Here is a 19,936-nt window from a genome sequence, read left to right as displayed (position 1 = left end):
TGTTTACTGACTCCAGATTTCACAGCAGAGCCTTGTTCGTCCACTATCCACAGAGTTACCACCTCCCAACCCCACTGCAGAAGCAGTTTGGGGAAGCAGATCCCTTAGATGCATGTCCTCCCAAGCCCTGATCTCAGTATGCTTCACCCATAAAATTAAAAGGTGATTTTGCATGGTACTTCTTTTATTGCGACGGAACATGGCACTAAACTACATCCCACAAATACCCCACAGCCAAAGCAAATTCACCTTTGGTTTAATCAAACCACTGAACTGACGTGGTCCACTGTAGACACATAGAGCAGCACCAGTGTAGACACTGGTTTTCTTACAGTTCCAACTGCACTGGCTGCAGAGGTGTTCCCAAATGCTTGGGACACCACTGCCTTCTACCTCCCAGACACCATCACCTCATCACAGAGCACTGAGCTGTCTGTGCAGCATTCAGATGACCTCACTCAAACACTGCCAACTCATTAGTGAATATTTGCTAGACACACCATACTATTTTACTTTGCCAGCTGAAACTTCAACAACTTAACCTAGCTGCTAACTCAGGTTAGACCTGGCAAAATAAGACAGGCTTACGCACAGCCAGGAATAACAATATGGGTCACAGCACACACAGATGTTAATTTTGAGAACACCTTCTTATTTGACAGAATGGGTTCCAGGAATAAATAAATTATATGGTACAGAGGGTTTTAACTGCCTGCCTGAATCAGTACCAGGGACAAACCCACTAAAATAAAAAGCTCATTGTTCAATTTCTTTTTCTTTTTTTTTTTTTTTTTTTTTTTTTTTTTTTTTGTTGTTAGAACTCCAGAGTGGCTTATAGTAAATTTTCAGACGTGGCTCAATAGAGTGGTCAAACAGCCACTAAATTTCAAGCATAGCTCGCTCAGTAAATCCTAGCAGTTATTAATTGCAGGTCCTCAGAAACAGGATACTGAGTAAAATCCTCATCCTTGCAGTCTGAAAAATAAATGGGTCAATGAGATCTACAAGGAAAGACATGACAAGGATGAGGCAAGAGTGAATTGCAAAATCTGTACAGCTTGGGAAAGACAGATGGTAAAAAGGAACCTAAGAGTTATTCCTTACCTCAGAGCAAGGCAGAAGGAAGGGGTGTAAGAAAATATTAAGCAAAATATTACGTAGACAGTAATAAATTTAGTAGTTTAGTAAATATAGCAGTCATGTATTTCTCAGAAAAGGGGACAAGACACAACAGGGAGGCACTAAGGAACAGGCAAGATGAACAGGAAAATTTCACAAGGGATCCTGCTTGGCACAGAAGCTAGTAGCACATTTTTTTCTATAGCAGTTACACTGCAACTCCTGAACGGACAAAACCTGCACCTCTGTGAAATAAAGTTTTCTGAACTGTTTTTCACTAGAGTAAAAGAAACCCAGGAACTCAAAACTGCACCTGGCACCCAAACTCTTAAAGTACTTTATTTTGTAAACTCTGAAATAAGGCACTTCTGTACCAGGCACCATTCACAGGATTTATGAGCCACCACCTTGGTGGTCTCCAGCAGAGTCAGGGACCCCGGCAAGGGCAGCAGGTGCTGACCCACCATCAAGGGAAGGCAGCTCCAGGCAGTGTTGCCAGAGCAAGTGGAGGGCCTCGGTTTCTACAGACTGCAGCAGGAGGGTGGGAGCCCCTGACACCCCAAACTGCCCAGGAACCACTGGCAGTTGTCAGGAATCCTGGCATAGGGCAGGTGACAGCCCCCATGTTTTGTTTGGCCAACAGATTCAGTTGTACCTTTTTCTCTCCCACTTCTGTTTTTTTAAGTGGATTTAAGTAGCTAGTGACACTGCAATGACAGCACTAAGGAGGGAGTGCTCAAACCAGAACAAACCCCCACATAGTACCAACATCCACAATGCTTCCCAAAGTCACTGAGGCATCAGAGAAGCTCACAAGTCCATTGAGACAAACACTGACAACATTTATAGCACAGGCTTACACATCCGGGCTAATCCTCCTTTTATAGTCAGTGGAAAGGCTGAGATGAATCACACTCCAGGAACTCCACTCCCCCCTGATTGACCTTAACAGGAGCAGGGGCTGGCTACCTTGGATATGACTGCATTTAGCGAGATGAATCAACACCATCCAGTAAATGAGAGATTCGCAAAGACCGTGGCCATAGGATATATCCTAGGATGAGGATCTAACAGGTAATGGAAAAAAAAAAAAATAAAAATCCTAGGATACTGCCAAACACACCAACGTACATAGCAGAAATGATCCACCCTGGGTTACTAACTCCAAGTCAGTACTGACTGGACACCAACCAGCTCTACCCAGAACCACTGAACTAGTTCTGCATGCCACCCAGCCTCCCAGTTCTGCTGGCCAGTGCCACTAGCTTCTCCACATACTCAGTTAAGCCAGCAGGACTTCTTAGCTCATCCTTCACTACAGGCTAAGGGGCTCTGCAACATCCCTCGCTCCCCTTCAGCACCACAGTGGCCCAGCTAATAAACCTCACCAGGATTAAGCGAGTATCCACTGGGCACATCTGCAGGGAGAGTAAGTCACCCTCTTTTCCCCCTGCCCCACTCCACACTGATGTTTACAGCATCACAGATTAAGAGCAAAGAGAACTAAAGTCACAACTTTGTTTTCTACTCTCCAAAAGCTGCAGTGTAACTGGAAATGACATTTCTAAAAGGCCACTGAAGTCTCATTAAGCTGTTGAGGAACTTGACAGAGCAAAGGTCTCACTGCTTGAATGAGAAGCCTCAGGATTCCATTACAGCCCACCTGAAATGAGGAATGCCTTCTGAACACATCTCCTCAGTGATAAGCAGAAGCGTACAAGCAGTGAGATTCAAACTTTAAGCATCCCATCAAACCAGCATAAAACTTAGTTCTGCTCAGGAAATGGGTTTACTTCAAAGCTAATTTGACTACTTAGAGCATGCATGTGGTAGAGCACAGTCAAGGCCTGTCTCCTTCAGATCATTCAAAATGCACAATACTTAACATACCTGACAGAAAAATAACTTCTGAGAGCTGCAGCAATCAACAAGCTTGCTCCTCTTTTGTGTCAGGATCAACACTTGCAGCTATGCAGCCTGTGCAGTCCTCTTTTGCATTATACGGAAATCCTGTCTAAAAGCCATTTCAGTTGAGTGCTGATGGCAACATAAATATACAGGGTACCTGACCAGAAAAGTAAGTTCCTACCTGTTCTCTCCAAGTGTTCCCTTTATTTCCCTCTGACTTGCAGACGGCAGCCACACTGAGTGAACAGCTTCACGAGGCAGAGCTGTTCCACCGCAGAGGTTCCCATACAACACCTATGTGTGTGACCGCATCTTTCCCACTTGCCCCCAAGGCTCAGCAGAGCCCACAGAGCAGGCAGAGTGTCCACCGGTTCACCTGACGCTGGGGATCACCACGAGGCTGTTGCTCAAGCATGAACATTAACAGTTGTGAATGACCATGTGAGCCACATACAAGTGGCAAACCCACTCAGCCAAGAGACACTTAACTCATACAGCTGCAGCACCACGATCACCTCAGCCTTTCTGCCCCATCTGCAGCCTGTGAACTTTTTAGAGCTGCAACTGCTATGCTTATAGCCTGTAAGTAGTTCCAATCTTTCTGCCAGCCATAGCTACATATAAAATACCACCTGAGGCTTCTTAGTGGGTTCCCCACTCTGTCTGCCTCAAACATTCACACGTACATATGCAAAAAGGAAGAATCCATCTGTTAGTCAGGCCAGCTGCCTGCAAAATGCTGACAAAGAACATGGAAACAAGCCCCAGCCCTCATCACAGAGCAGGTTCAGAAGAGCAGAGCACAGCAGCTCACAGCGTGCGGGGCTGACTCCCACGCCACAAACAATACCTGCATTTTCGGTGAATTCTCAACCCCCGTTGCATTGTTTAAGGGACAGCAACGCACAGCACGGCACGGCAGCCACCCACGGGCTATCTGGGACATGGAAAGCCCGCCAGGGAAACAGCCCAGGGTTTCTCCTTGACACCTGGGCCTTCACCTCCACGGCACTGCGCACACTGCAAAGCGAAGCTAAGCAAGAAGCGGGTTAGCTGAGCAACGTGCACGCACAGGCGCCTCCCAGCCTCACTGGTTTACTGCTTGCTCCGCAAGAGGGAAAGCGTGGCTGGAGGCCGCAATGCTCACCGCAAGGGACGTGCTAGGAGCGCCGGGGCGCCAAAGACAGCAGGTCCCATCCCCGAACCAGGCTACGGCCCTCCCCGCCGGCAGGGCAGCCCCAGCATCCTGACGGATCGCACCCTCAGCGGAGGAGCTGAACAGCCCCCCGCCGGCGTGGGATGTGGAGAGGCGGGGGACGAGGGCTGGCTCCAGCAGCGCTCGGGGACGGACCCGCCGCGGAGCGTGGCCGCAAGCAAGCGTGCCACCAAGGAGATAAAATGGAGGGATGGCTGCTGTGGCGGGAGAGAAGGCAGCCGGGCCCCGGGAGCCCTCCGCGCCCGCCCGGCTCCATCACAAAATGGACGCCCCGCGCGGGGCCGCTGCGGCCACCGCCCGCCCGGCCGCCACCGGCCCGCTCCGCCCGCCGCCGAGCCCCTCACTCACCGCGCCGACGGGAGAGCCCGGCGCCCGCGGGCTCAGCGGGCAGGCGAGGGCGCGCCGCGGGCACAGCAGCGCCGCGCAGCGCTTTTACATCTCCGGCGCGCAACGCCCGCTCCGCCCTCCACCCATGCTGATGGGGAGGAGGGCACTGCCCACCCTCCACAACCCGGCTCCCGCCGCTGCTCCTCCCAAGGCTCACCCTGCAGACCCCCCGCCACCTTTGTTTCCCGTTTCTTGAACCCGCTCCAGCACCTCGGTGTCTATCTTGCACTGAGAGGCCCAGTACTGAACTCGGGATTTGAGGTGCTGCCTCACCAGTGCCCAGTACAAGGGGACAATCGTTTCCCTGGGCCTACTGGCCAGTCTGTTGCTGATACAGGCCACAATGTCGTTGCCCTTCTTGGCTGCCTGGGCACAAGCTGGCTCATGTTCAGCGGCCATCAATCAGCACCCCCAGGTCTTTTTCCACCATGCAGATTTCCAGCCAGTGCAGGACCCGCCACTTTGCCTCGTTGAACATCATACCATTGGCCACAGCCCATCCATCCAGCCTGCCCAGATCCCTATGCAGAGCCTGCCCACCCTCCAGCAGATCAACACTCCCACCCAACTGGTGTTGTCTGCAAAGTTACATGACCCCCTATCCAGGTCATCAATGAAGTTATTAAACAACGCTGTACCTAATACTGAGTCCTGAGGGACACCACTAGTGACTGGTCGCCAAGTAGATGTGATGCCATTTACCACCACTCTTTGGGCTTGGTGATCCAGACGCTTTTTTTCCCCAGTTTAAAACACACCTATCCAGGCCATGAGCAGCCAGTTTCTCAATGAGTGCCATTAGTTTAGCTTGGCCTGAAAACCTGCTTATTATTTCCTCTCAGTCCCTAAGGGAATGAGAACTGAAAGGCTGTGTTGGACTGAACCTCCCATTCAAACTGCTCACCGTGCTCTGGCAGCTGATGAACTTCTGCAGAACATGGCTGGCCAAGCAATGCCAGGATGAAACAGCTCTAGTAGATAAAGATGGACTTTTATTTCTGGGGTATTCCTCCCTGCCCTTTTTGTAGAGAGGTGCCACACTGGCCAACCTCCAATCCTTTGGGACCTGCCCACCAGAGCAGGACTGCTGACAGATGATGGAGAGTGGCTTAGCGACCTCCTCTGCCAGCTCCTTCAGCACTCTTGGGCGGAACCCATCTGGCCCCATAGACCTGTATACGTCTAAGTGGAGCAAGAGATCTCTAACCATTGCTTCCTGAATTATGGGGACTTCAACCAGCTCCCCATCTCTGTCATCCAACTCAGGGAGCTGAGTGGGCTGAGAATGACTGGAGTATCAAAGACTGAGGCAAAGGTGGCATTTTCCTCATCCGAAGTCACTAGGTTTCCCCTAGCATTCAGTAGAAGATGGAGGCTCTTCTTGGCCCTCCTTTTATTGCTAATATATTTGTAAAAGTATTTCTTATGATCTTTTACGGCAATGGCCAGATTCCATTCCGTCTGTGCCTTTATTCTTCCTTCCTCCCTATATAACCTAACAACACCCTGGTATTTTTCATGGGGTGATGGCTCCTTCTTCCACAGGTGATAAATTCTCTTTTCCCCTGAGTTCCAGCACTCTCTCTGTTCAGCCAGGCCAGTCTCTTCCCTGCAGGTCTGACTGTCAGCACGTAGGGACCGCCTGTTCCTGCGACTTAAGGATTTAATTCTTGAAGAGTGTCCAGCCTTCCTGGACCCCTTTGTCCCTCAGTAATGTTTTCCCAAGGAATTCTACCAACCAGCGTCCTAAACAGGCCCGAGCCAGCCCTCTGGAAGTCTATGGTGGGGGTTTTGCTGACCTTCTTCCTGGCTTCTCCAGGGATGAACAGGCTTGCTTCTCTTGGGGACGGTAGAGTACACATCCACCAGCCAGCCTCCTGCTCATGTTCCCTTATTCCTTTGGCTGTTCCACCCGTTCCCGCGGCTCTGAGCAAATCATCAACCTGCTGAGACCTTACACAGCCACCACCTGACATCCCCGACGGGCTCTGGCCCGGCCGGACGCCGGGACAGCCGCATGTGTGCGGGGGACCCCGGTGCGTGTCGCCACGTCCCCCGGCCAGCAGAGAGGACTGCGGCTGCTCCCTGCCGCGAGGCTGCCGGCCCGCAGCGGTGCCCGAGTGAGCGCGGGCTGCGCTCCCCGCTGCGGGCTGCCGGGTGCGGGGCCCTGCCCCTCGCCTGCCCGCGCCCGCTCCCGCGCTGCCGGCCGCGTTTACCGCTCGGGGCGGGGCCGTCCCTGCTGCGTCGCCCCCGTGGGTGCGCTGCGGCGTCCGCGGCGCTGCTGGTTCGTGGGGAGGGCGCGGGGAGGGCCTGGGGCGCCCGTGGTGGCTCTGGGGCTTCAGGAACCAGACTGCTGGCTGCTCTCCGGAGCTACTCACATCGGCAAATCATGTGGGTGGCAATGACTGAATGCCTTCCCTACCACGAGCACACGCAAACCAGCCTTCTGCATGGTGTCGGAAGAGAAATGGGCTCTGCTCTCCCATAGAAGGCTGCACAACCTCCAAAGTAGTGTGCAGTGTGTGCCTAGAGGTAAAGCGTCTGAGCAGGAGGGGAGGGTCTGGAAGCTACACCTATTTCCCGTGCTTAGGGACTGAAACAGAGGTCTCCTGCTTCTCAAGAGCAGTGTGACAGGTTAGATTTTCCTTTTTCCGAATTAGCACTAAATCTGTCAGGAACGTTGAACATTGGAACGAAGAGACATTGCCTTTCAAAGAGCCAGAATGCTGGTGGAATGTTCCTGGCCAGGTGGTCCCTCCCGTGCCCTGCAGCATTTCAGCCTCACTGGGAGCTGGCAAATGCTCTCTCATAAATGTCTTTCTCAATAGACTCTGGCACCAGTCCTGCCTGGTGCCACTCAGTCAGCGTAAGGTGAGTGTTCGCCACATGTGGCAGAACCGTCTGTCCTGAAGCCTCCAGGCTTGATTGCAGTAGAGAGCCCATGGGCTAGAGGGTGGAATTCCACCCTTGGACATCGCAGTCACATCTGGGGACCTAGGCTGTGTTTGAGAAATGTGATTCTCAACCCAGTTAGTCACCCTTACCTTTGTAATTAACAGGATGGTCACTGATGTTATCCTAGTGACAGGGAAGGCAAGTCTCTAACGGAGTTTTAAAATGTACCTTACTGCAATATAAAGAATAAATCGAATGAACCCTCATGGTTTGTTTATCTCTTTTTCTTTCTCTTGCTTGGTTGTGGGAGAGACTTGCTCCTTTCCAAGTTATTCAGCATTACAATGCCAACCGCTGGCAAATAAAATTATTGAAGGATAATTACAAGCAGGGATCTCCACTTCAGTGGAAGGATCTTCTTTCCTACTTTAGCCACATTGATGCTCTCATGTTTCATTCTTTCTGGTTTATTCCATGTTCAATGCTTGTTCACTGAGGAATTCAGTACTAGTTCAGGGACCCAGGAATCAAAGCAGGTACATCAGACAAAACGGATGCAACAAGAGCTAGGCAAAGAGGTCACCTTTGAATTGGATGGTGGATTTCAAAGTCCTCTCAGCTAAATTTTATTCCCGCAAAGCTGAAAACAAGGAGAGATGTGGCTGCCAAGAATGGAGTGGCTCCAGACTTACAACAGTGAAATGGCAAGGAGAAGTGTGCTCTGTGCATTTTCATAGTTTATTATAAATCTAAAGAGATGGCTTGGAACACGCTTGGCCAAAGCTGTGGGAGGTGGTGGTGTAACGCAAGACTTTTTGTACTCATTTACAGACGATTTTTATCTGAAACCACCACCCTCAATCCCACCCTTTTCTCTGTAATCTTTTCTTAAAATAACCAGAGCTAACATCCTGTTACCACTTTGGGCTAGTCCCGTTCTTAAGAAAGTTGTCCTTTCACCTGCTAATATGCTTGTATTAGTTTTCTCATTCATCTTCTCCCTCCTTTTCTTTTTTTTTTTTTTTTTCCTTTTTTCCACTAGGATTTAATGGGTGTAGTGGACTTCCTTCAGGATCTTGTGTTTATTTGGAGGGAAGCAGACCATGATTTTATTGGAAATTATTAGTATAACTCATGTGGATTGTGCTCTCTGAAAGCGCCAGAGATGAAAAAGACTTTTCGCTTTGTACTTTCTGCTCTTGAAAGATCATTGTTTCTGGCAAAGACATTTAGCATTTTCCAAGCTGTGAAATGATATTACTCACAGGTGAAGCACGGAAAAGGCTACATCCAGAATACTGAGAAATGCTAAGACAATTTTCTAGGCAAAACCACAGTGTCTGTGACATATGTTGTCCTTTTGGCTTTCTACATTTATTAAAACATTGAGGAATAGGCTGGATGCAAATAGACTTTCTATGTGCTACAGAACAGGTGATTTAGTTGTAATTTTCAGGGAATTTTGGTGATTTTTTTTTAGTGAAATTTGAATTGCATATTTAAAACCTAAAAAAAAAAAATCCTCAGAAATAAAGTATTTGAGACCTACAGCCTATATAGTCTTACCATAATTGATCAGAGTCCTACTGTTGACATCTTATAAATCATATTACACTTAGCAGATTAATCACATTTCATACACACAGCAAGAAGGTCCAGCTGATCACCTCTTGGGCTCCATTCTTCTATATCGGAGCCTGTATATAGCTCACTCATTGGCAGGACAGGACTAGGTTTTTCTTCCCCTGCCCCAAGTACAGCTGCTTCCTGACAAGCCATGCCTCATGGGAGAAGGAGCCTCACCCCAGGAGGACCCTCATTGCAACCTGCTGCTGTACTTGCCTTGTCACACTCTTCTTCTGTGTTCTGGAGACAAAGATAACTGAGAAGGGCCATATGACCTCTCCTGGGAACATGTCAGAGTCCTAACTTATGGGTAAGTGAATAAAACATTTGTTTTACCACCTGAAGAGACACCTCTGACACTGCTGAACTCAATGCAAAGTACCCATTGAGTGGTTTTCAACCTGGATTTCAGTATTAAATTATATGCTGGGGGATTTCTCCATTCCATTTGGCCAGGCCTTTGTCCTGCTCCTTGTTAGCGGAAACCATCTTCCTCCACGGGTGGGGAAGAATTAAATCCTATAGTATCGTTTCCTAAGGAAACAAGAGCAGATGTAATTCCTATGATTTCTTTAAAGTGAGGATTCAAGGGGAGCCAAAAGCTGACAGTTTTTGGTGAGGTTTTTTGGTGTGTTTTGTTTGTTTGTTGTAAATATTAGTAGGGCCAGACAAGAAGCATCCCAGACTTCAACCTCAGAGATAAAGCATTTCTCCAGTGAGGGCTAACCTTAAGATTCAAGTCACCCTCACATGTATCTATGGATCTTCTGTATCTAAAAAGAAAAATATATTAATGAATAAATTACATGTGAAAAGGAGATTGTAATTTGTTTGTTTGTTTGTTTGCTTCTGTATATCTGTACATCAATTTCAGCCCAGGATTATGCATAGGAAAGCATTTTAAGTTGGCCAAAACTGTGGTTTAGGATGAACTAAATTATTCAGATCACAGAAAGTCCCTCAAGCTCCAGTTTGCCTCCTCACCTACAGTGGTAACCTGATAAATTTCAACTGAATTTGGAGAAGAAACAGTGCAGTTTGCTTGCTCTCAGCTCACAGGCTAACCCAAGTCCTGCAGTTTTCCCACTTCCTCTCCACAGGTAAAACTCTCATCTGGGAAACCAGAAGCAGCAGGAAGGGGTGCTTTGTGGTTTAAAGTATGCGTCAGTGTTTACAGTGAGTGTGTGTGAAGGCAGAAGGTGTTGGCTGGGTGCTCTTGTGACTGGAAGGGACTGAAGCCGGTCACACGTGATTTCTTACTCTTTTAGTTTCCTATCTGGTTCCTCAATTGTTGTAACGCCTTTTCTGGTGCCTTGACAAACTCTGGCATGCCCTGTTCACACCTAACAAAAATGCTCCAGAAACATCTGCCTTCTAGCCTGGTCTATTGACCTCACAATTCTTTGTTTACAGCTCTTCACTACTTCTCTTTGTAACTTGTAGCAAACAGTGTCTGCTGGTCTGTACTGCACAGGACTTTGCAGGTCCTTATACCCCTTCTAGTATTGTCATGGTTTAAACCAACCACATGGCTTGTCCACTCACTCCCCCTCTTCTTTCCCTCCCCCTACTCCCGGAGGGATGGAGAGAATAAAAAGGATGCAACTCCCATGGGTTGAGACAAGAACAGTTTAGTAACTAAGGTATAACACAAATCAGTACTGCTACCACCAATAATAATAATGTTAAAGGAAATAACAAGGGGAAAGAATACCACACCTCAACACGAGCCGACCAATAACTCACCCCACCCCACCTGACTGAGCACCAACACATACCTTGTCCAACCCTGCAGTCTCTAGCCCTTACGGGGCACTCTCCATTACATCCTGGGCATGACGTGCTGTGGTATGGAATACCTCTTTGGTCAGTTTGGGTCAGGTGTCCTGTCCCTGCTTCCTCTCGGCTTTCCCTCCTCCGTGGCAGAGCATGAGGCTCACAAAGTCCTTGGTCAGACCAAACATTTGAGTGGTAACTAGAAACATCAGTATTATCAGCACTGTTCCCAGGCCAAAAGTCAAAACACAGTGCTGCACCAGCTACTAAGAAGGAGAAAAATAGCTACTGGTGAACCCAGGACAAGTATTTACATATTGATTTCCACCTCAAATCCATCACAATGTCACAAACTATGGCTAAGTCTCTTGGTGCTGTAGCAATAACAACCACTATTCTGGCTACTAAGTCCCTTTCTTCATAGGAGGAAATCAAATCAGTAGAATTGAAGGATCCCAGTCAGATAAATAGAACTGTCATCAGAAACTCCAAACTGTTCACTTTCTGCCTTTGTGATCCATTTTTCATTTAAATCCATACCTTTGTATAGCTTTACTTCAAAATGGCTCTTAATATGTTGTGTACTACTGCAGTCAGAGCCCCATGGCTGCTACTCATCCAGTTGTGTGGTAACACCTCTAATTTAAAAAAAAAAAACAAACCCAAAAAGGTAACAAAAATCTCTATTTCCCAGTTTGCTTATGACACCAAGCTCTGTGGTGTGGTCAACACTCTGGAGGGAAGGGATGCTGTCCAGAGGGACCTTAACAGGCTTGAGAGATGGGTCAGTGCCAGCCTCATGAAGTTCAACCAATCCAAGTGCAAGGTCCTACACCTGGGTCGGAGCAATCCCAGGCACAGCTACAGGTTGGGCAGAGAAGAGATTCAGAGCAGCCCTGTGGAGAAGGACTTGGGGGTGTTGGTTGATAAGTAACTTAACATGAGCCGGCTCCAGTGTGCGCTCACAGCCCAGAAAGCCAACTGTATCCTGGGCTGCATCAAAAGGAGCGTGACCAGCAGGTCGAAGGAGGTGATTTTGCCCCTCTCCTCTGCTCTCGTGAGACCTCACTTGGAGTATTGTGTGCAGTTCTGGTATCCTCAACATAAGAAGGACATGAAACTGTTGGAACAAGTCCAGAAGAGGGCCACAAGGATAGTAAGGGAGGCTCATTAGCTCAGACACCATCTGATCAAGTGACTCCCACCTTCCCATTAGTACCAGGAGCACTCAGAGAACTAAATATGTGAGTGTTGAATTCTGATGGTGCTGGCTGGGTTTTCAAAGCAGCAACTGAACCCCAAGAATCCCTCTGCCAATCTCACTGTCCTTGTCACAGAGCAAGTGCCATGTTGCCTCTCTCTTGCTCTTCTTTTTCATAGGGGAATCTTGCATGCCTCCGAACCTAGGGGCTTGGCTTAAATGGATGGATATAAAGTGCCATGCACCCTACTGTCTTTCCCAGCATGTTAAGAAGGGTGTAAGATTAGGTTATATACATAACATTGTGCAGGAATATATTGTGCAGGAGATGCCTACCAGTTTGTAAAAAAAAACCAGTTATCCAGTTGTTGATGTCTCTTGGCACTACATGACTGAGTTTATCCAAGGTCTCTTGATAAGATCTCAGTCGGTTAGGTCACCCTGATCTCAGAGGCTACACTTACATCACTCAAATGGGCTGCATCCTGTTCTCTGACCTTGAAGGCAGCCTGAATAGCACAGCTTGCATCCACACAGCAAACCCCTCTTTTCCAAAACAAGTCCATAGCAAGCGGGCCACCTCCAAAGTGCTCACTGGAAGGAGCAATCCCATGTTGTCCCGTGAAGTGTGCCCAGGCATTGTCCGGGAGAAGGCTGTCTTGCACAGATCATACCTATAGTAGGAACTGTTAAACACCATGGGCAGTCATGGACTGGTACAGCATCCTGGCCCCACACCATGCTTTATTTACTAACGCAGGTGTAGCCAGAGCAGCTTTGTTACAGATCTGGAACGAGACAAGACAGAGTTTTGGACAGGTGGCTTTGTCATTTCCTCATAAGCACCTCTAACTAGTTTTTCTATAATATGTTCAGTACTGAAACAACATCCAAAATTCATCCCCTTTTGCTTGTGGGGATGAACAGGTATAACATCACATCACTTTATTCTTGAGTTTGCAGCTGGAGCATTAAACTCTTGCATATTGACAATTCACAGCGATGTTTATTCTTCATAGTAAAGAGACATTAAAGATCTAGGGTTTTACAGAAGAGGGCTCTAACACCCTCTTGGTTTTCCCCTTCACCATCCTTTCCCAGAAGATTTTGACTCAACAAATTTTGTTTTTTTCTTGCTTTGTCTCAGCTTTATTACCTGTCATTGTATCACATCTCAAAAAGAATGTGTCAGAACCTGAAAGATTCAGAGAAGAGTCAGATGAACATTAAAGGTATAGAATGATTTACATTAAGGAGTGTCTGAGTAGGCTTGAATCGTTCAGCTTCAAAAAGAGATGACTGACAGAAGATATGCTAACAGAGCTGTGAAATAATGGGTGGGAAAGGTGGATCCCATGAGTCAAAAGAGAGGGTGTTCACTTCTCTTCCAGAACAAGAGCCGGGAGATGTCAAATGTAAATGGTGTTTGAGATGCAAAACATGTGCAGGGGCACTGGACAAGTGCTTGGCAGAGGGACCCATCAAAGCTATAGAAAAACTATGTTGGGCTTGGGAAATCCCCTGAGCTGAAAAGCAACAGAGATTGGGAGAGTGCTCTGAGAGTACAGTAAATGTTTATGTATACACTTGCACTGCTCCTGTTTTTCACTGTGCACCTCCTCACAGCTGCTGCTGGAAGCACAGTACTTCAGAAGACAAATCCTCAGTCTGAGCCAGAACATAATAGAATAGACTAGAATAGAATAGAACAGAATGGAATGGAATGGGACAGAACAAAATAGACTATTCTCAGTTGGAAGGGACCTGCAACAATTACCTAGTCCAACTGTCTGTCCAGTTCAGGGATGACTAAAAGTTAAAACATGTTGCTAAGGGTATTGTCCAAATGTCTCTTAAACACTGACAGGCTTGGGACATCAACCACCTGTCTAGGAAGCCTGTTCCAGTTCTTGACCACCCTTTCGGTAAAAAAATGCTTCCTAATGTCCAGTCTGAACCTCCCCTGGGGCAGCTTTGAGTTATTCCCATGTATCCTGCCACCGGAGGCCAGCGAGAAGAGCTCAGCACCTCCCTCTCCACCTCCGCTCCTCAAGAAGCTGTACAGAGACATGAATGGGCCCCTCAGTGTCCTTTTCTCCGAGCTAGATGAACCTTCCAGGCCTTTCACCAGCTTTGGTGCCCTCCTCTGGACACATTTGAGTGTCTTCACAACCTTCTCAGTTTGTGGGTCCCAGAACTGAGCAAAGGTGAGGCTGCATCAGCACTGGATACAGTGGGATAACCACCTCTCTTGACCGGCTGGTTATACTGTATTTGATGCATCCCAGGATGGGGTTTCCCCTGTGGGTGCCAGGGCACACTGCTAACTCCTGTTGAGTCTGCTGTCAGCCAGCACCCCCAGATCCCTTTCTGCTGTGCTGCCCTCCAGCCACTTCTCTCCCATTTCATACTTGTGCCTGGTTACTGTGTCCTGGGGGCAGGAGCCGACATTTGGACTTGCTGTATTTCATCCCACCAGTCATTGCCCATGCTCCTATCTATCTACGTCCTTTCCTCAAGGCCTCTTGTCACTCAAGGGGGTCAACAGCGCCTTCCAGTTTGGTGTCATCAGCAAATTTGCTAATGGCACATTCAACTCCTGCATCCAGATTGTTGATAAATCCATTGAACAGAACTGGCCCTGGAATGGAACCGCTGACCAGCTGCCAGCCAGATGTTGCCTCAAGCACTACAATCCTTTGAGCTCTGCCCTCCTGCCAGTTCTTCACCCAGCACACCATGATGCTTTTATGTGGCATATTCTTGTTTCCATGGTCCTGTTGGCTTGCTCATACATGTCCCCGCATGCTCTTCTGATGCTCCTCTATTTTCCCCCGCTCAGTCCTTGCAGTAATACACAGATTTTATTTTTCTGCCTTCCCACCTGAATGAAATTCAGTCTCTTCTTTAGCAGGGTCACACTTTGATGCCCTACGTGCATTCTCTGCATGGGAGGAGCTAGCAGCCTTGCTTGATTTCCTCATCTCTCCTGGTAACCCAGGCAGCCTGTGAGAAGCCAAATTCCTACTGTCCCTCTGCGACTGATCTATGCGGTACTTTCTGGGTATGTGACCAAGGCCTGTGAAGAAAAGCCAGGCAAGGCGACTGCCTGCGACCACCGTCGCTGTGCCAAGCACAGTGCCCTTAGAAACCCCTGAACTGGGTCCCGACTGGCCCACGTCGCGACCACGGCCATGTTTCCTCCCTGAGCCCCCGGCACGGCTGAGGCGGCAGCCGGCGGCAGGTCCCGTGGGCCCAGCCCGGCCGCGGCCGCCCCCCGCACGGGGCAGCGGGCACCGGCAGAGCCTGCAGAAGCCCCTGCGGCCACAGCCCTGGCCTGCGGCGCCCCCGTGCGGCCCGCCGGGGTCTGGCCGCCTCCCTGCGGCGGGGCCGGGCCCGGGCGGCGGCCTTGCCCCCGCGGCCTCCCGCCTGGCCGGGCGGCACTGGACGCACGTAGGCAGCCCCTGCCTGGCCCCGGGATGCGCGGCTGCCCTGGGGGGTCAGGCCTTGGCTACCGATCGTGCTGCTGGGGCCTCACGTCCTCAAAGCCTGTCCTAGAGCCTAGGTGTCTGCTCTCCTCGGACCTCTGGGGGTTATGGAGGGCTCCTCTAACAGGGGTGACTGCTGTCATTGAGGGCAGCCCCTCAGTTCCATGGCTTGACTTTCCATCCTCAAATCTTCGTCTCCTCAGGGAGGAACCAACCCCCAAAGCCATTTGGGCACCTGAATCCCATGATGTCAGTGGGATGTTGGTACCTAAATGTCTTTGTAGGTCTTAATTTCTTTCCACATTCTCCAGCCAAGGTGGAATTCCCCACTGGGCTGATGGAGAAACTCCCCAGTAAAGCCTCTACAGACTCCTTTTTATTGACATGAAAATAAAGCAGAGAGAAAACCCCAACCCCCATAGGTGTTGAGCATTTGCATCCTTTGGAGGTGGTGGCTGTATTTCTCAACCAGAAATCGTATTGCACACATGGCACAATGCATTATACAGGTAAGGGGGAAAGCATGCCCACCCAAAGCCTGTGCTCTGGCGAGACTAGGTGTTCTGGTTGGCTTAAACAAGACACAGTTTGAAAGGTACGGGGAGGCTAATATGGTCTCCCCGGTCTTGGCCAGGTCAGATGCTGAGCACTGAGGTCCTCCTCACTCCTCCCGTGTGGGCCACACAGTGGGGCATCTGCTGAAATCAGACTGTACCAAGGCTGGATCTTGGTGTCATGAGAGCAACTTCTCTGGATGTGGCCTGTGGATGGATTCTGAGTGAAGACCATCCTCCTCCCTATTCAAAGGTTCCCAAGTAATGACGTATTGCCTGCAAAAGAAGCCAGTATTGCATCTTTTACTTGAACCTGCTTAATTATACCAGAGGACATGTGGAGTTTGAAATTTGATGTATGCCTGTCTTCTCCCCCAGAAAAAATACACACCATCCAGAAACATCGTTCCTGAAGTCACTCAGTGTGGGGTGGCAGAGAATTGCTTGTAGAAGTCAAGAGTGGGGCCCACTGCCTGGAGAGGACATGGGTGTCTACTGTGCCCCCCTTTTGTCAGAGTTAATGAATTGATTCCTAGTAGGTTCAGTTTCCTCATAAATGGTAGCAATTTTCCTCCACAACAAAGAAAAGAGTTTGGCTCTTCATCTGCCCCTGAGGAAGCGGATGTATGACATGCTGCCTGGCAGAGGGAGCACAGTGGGTAGGCAGGTCCAGGAGAGCCAGCTGGGAGGCCAGCATCAGCTCTGGGTCTGGAGTGATGCATCATGAAACCCAGAAGAAGCCTGCAGCATTGCAGGAGTGTTAATAGTCACAGAGAAGTGCCTTTTGCCCTTCAAGGGAGAGAGCCTGGCCAGGAGCACTGGAGCTGCTAATTGTGTCACAGAGCAGTCATTTGTACAGTTAAATGGTAGAACACTAAACATGGTCTGCAGTCAGTCCTGGCACAGGACAGTGGTGGGGACACTCTCCTTTCAAAGCTGCTCTGGGCTGCCTGACACATCTCTGCAAACACAGCTCTTTCTGCCTGGCTCTTGCCAGGCACCCTTAAAGAGGCAGCTCCCCAAGCCTTTTTTTTTTCCCTAAGTCAACTGGAATAGCAAGTAACAATTGAGATTATCATAATGCATAGCTTCCAGTATAAGTTAACAACCTCACTGATTTAAAATGTCCTGTTAGCTTCTGAGGTGCATGTGTTGGCACTTGGGCTGAAATATCTGCACCCTGGACAAACCTGTCCTCTGCCTCTGCTCATAGCCCTCTCAACCACTACTGTTGCCTTTACAGCAGGACTTCAGTGATTCCTTCAGTTTCTCCACCTGAATAAGACTTACCTCCCATTTTTTTCAGTCTCTGCATTGTGCAGCTCCAGGTGTTGCTTGAGGAAGATGAGACGCACATTTTTCCATAAATCTTTCTAGCTGGTAGGACAAGCATATTGCAGCTATCTGCCATTACCATCACTTTGCATTAGCCTAAGTGCTCCAGCTGGTGTCAGAGCAGCTCGGTGTATTGGCACAATCTCTTCTGCTGTGTTTTCCCAGGTCTTAGTATAGGGAAAAGATGCAGAATGAAGGGGCCTTGTGTCAAGTTCTTAGCCCAAATGCTGCATCAGCTTTACCAATATTGCACCAGATAGCTGTTTGCTTGATGTGCTCTTTAAAAGACCTGTGAGGGCAATCCCCATCCTTCCCTGCAGTAAGAGAAACAAAAGATGGATGGTTGGCCCAATGAAACATCTGGGCTGCTGAATGCAAATTCAGCAGTGGTTGGAGAAAATAATATCTCCCAGAGTGCTGAATGGGAACAAACATGCTGTTTTTTCACTGCCTTGCCAGAGACCTGCTGATGCTGGAGTGTCAAGGGTAGAAAAATATCTGGCATCAAGTACACCCTTAAGAAGACATTTCCTTTGCATGCAGTGAAATCACTCCCTTCCAACAGGTTCACAGGGATCTTTTGAGATCTCTCCATCAGCAGAGGTTTTTGTATGTTCCCCAGTTCTGATCTCTCACTTCTTTCAGTCTCCTCTCTTTGGTGCCCATCCTTTCTGTCAAAATCCAGCAGGTAAGATTTCTGAAATAATAGAGATTCAGTTTCCTGCACATGCACATACATTCCTGAATGTAACAAATTTACATTCACCTTGGTTCTTATCTGAGCTTGCGTTTCACACCCTTCCTTGGTAAGGATTAGTTTATGTAGTCCCTAGGGTTTATGGCATGCTTTGTGCTATCTCAGTGTCTCTTTCAGTGTTGATAATAATGTTTCTGCCACCATGTTGATTTGGGCAGTTTTATCCAATTTGAAATAAACAAATACCCAGTTTTATTTGGGGCTGATCACCCATGTGTGCTCTGGAGCTGTTGGCAGCCTCTGTCAATGCCTCAAAGCGATGGAGCTGCGGCAGGTTTCGCATCTCCTTCCAAATGACGAGTGTCACCTCTGTTCGTGGTGTCTGCCGCAGAGTCTGCAGCTCCTTGTGCCGTGTCTTTTCCTTGAACGGCTTCCCTCTTTCACTGGGGGTATTTTCCATTTCATCTCATAAGTGATACCACGTGGTGCTCGGTAACCACACAGAGCTATGACTGCTGACACAGGCTGCTCCCTTCAGTGTTGGATGATCATTAGCTTTTTAGCAGTGTGTAGCAGGAGCCTCTGCACAGCACCGCAGCATGACCTAAGCAGCTCTGGCAGGAGCTTCTAAAACACTGTTATTGCTGAGGAATGGTTAATCACGTGTCTCCTCTTATTGTTATTCTCTGTGTGTTCCTGGGATTCCTTCTGTCTTTGCAGCAATACCATTTTTGCACCCTCCTGCCAGAGGGTGCTGGAGTGTGAGCTTTGATTTATTGGCTAGTGGAGAGGGAGGGAGTTGCTGGGATTTTTCCCAGAAAATGTTTCTTTTCCTCAGGCTGGTTTGCTAAAAGCTGACCAGAAGCACACTGAGGAGCCCAGACCAGATGGGCAGCTTTTGTTTGAATGAGAAAACGTCATATGGTGACAGTGGGGAAACAAAGTTGGGAAGAGAATGAGAGAGGTCTCTGAATGGTCTCCTTAGGAACCCAGCTCTAACAATGCTGTGAGTTCTGGGTGCTTCCACTGCCAGATACTGGCTCCAGAACAATTCATTTCAAGGCTGGGGTGATTAGACCAAATGGAAAATAAGATTCAAGCAGCTTAGGCAAGGATAGACTGACAAATAACTCTCAGAATAACTCTGTTCTCTGTTTGATGGGCCAAGGGCTGAGAATATGTTTTCCTTCAACATGATGACTTTGAAAAAGCAAAACCCTAGAATACTGATGCTGGCAACTCAAATTAATATTTCATGAGAGAGAGGATTTTATTTGTTTTCCCTGGTGCAAGGCTGATGCTACTGAAGATTTCAGAGCCCCGTGCACCCCAGCATGGTCTGGAGAGCTCACCAGCAGGTTTCATGATTAAATGTTACAGGAATTATTTGTATTTTTTGCAGTGAGAGAGATGTGGGTGTCAGAGAGGCTGTAGCTTGACACTGATTTGATGCCAGGGAAAGCAATTACAGCAGATGCACAAGCCAAGAGCACCAAGAAGCAGCAGGAGACATTGCAGAGTCCAGCTAATCCCCTAGGCAACATCAACCATGTTATTACTTGATGCCAACAGTTAAATATCAGCATTAACCTGCATCTGCAGCAGCTATTTAAACAAGCCAGAAGCAGTCTGCACTGATGGTAAGGCAAAACCAAATGACTTCTGTGTGCATCTAGGGCAGTGGTAGCTGCCTTATCCAATGGCTCAGGTGATAAAGGACACACAGACCATTAG

General features: G+C 48.5%; 1 protein-coding gene across 5 annotated transcripts in view; it reads right to left on the bottom strand.

Moving 5' to 3' along the window:
* SLC7A1 (solute carrier family 7 member 1) overlaps window positions 1-4,650 on the bottom strand; it is a 57,158-nt gene extending 52,508 nt beyond the window's left edge. For all 5 annotated transcript variants that reach the window (XR_010612442.1, XM_065678451.1, XM_065678450.1 and 2 more), the window contains exon 1: window positions 4,592-4,650. The gene's annotated coding sequence lies outside the window, so the exon portion shown is untranslated. The remainder of the gene's footprint in view (window positions 1-4,591) is intronic.
* Window positions 4,651-19,936: the final 15,286 nt, after the last annotated feature.

The sequence above is a fragment of the Lathamus discolor genome, chromosome 4 (assembly GCF_037157495.1).
Source record: "Lathamus discolor isolate bLatDis1 chromosome 4, bLatDis1.hap1, whole genome shotgun sequence".
Lineage (NCBI taxonomy): Eukaryota > Metazoa > Chordata > Aves > Psittaciformes > Psittacidae > Lathamus > Lathamus discolor.
This window is presented reverse-complemented; position numbering and strand designations above follow the sequence as displayed.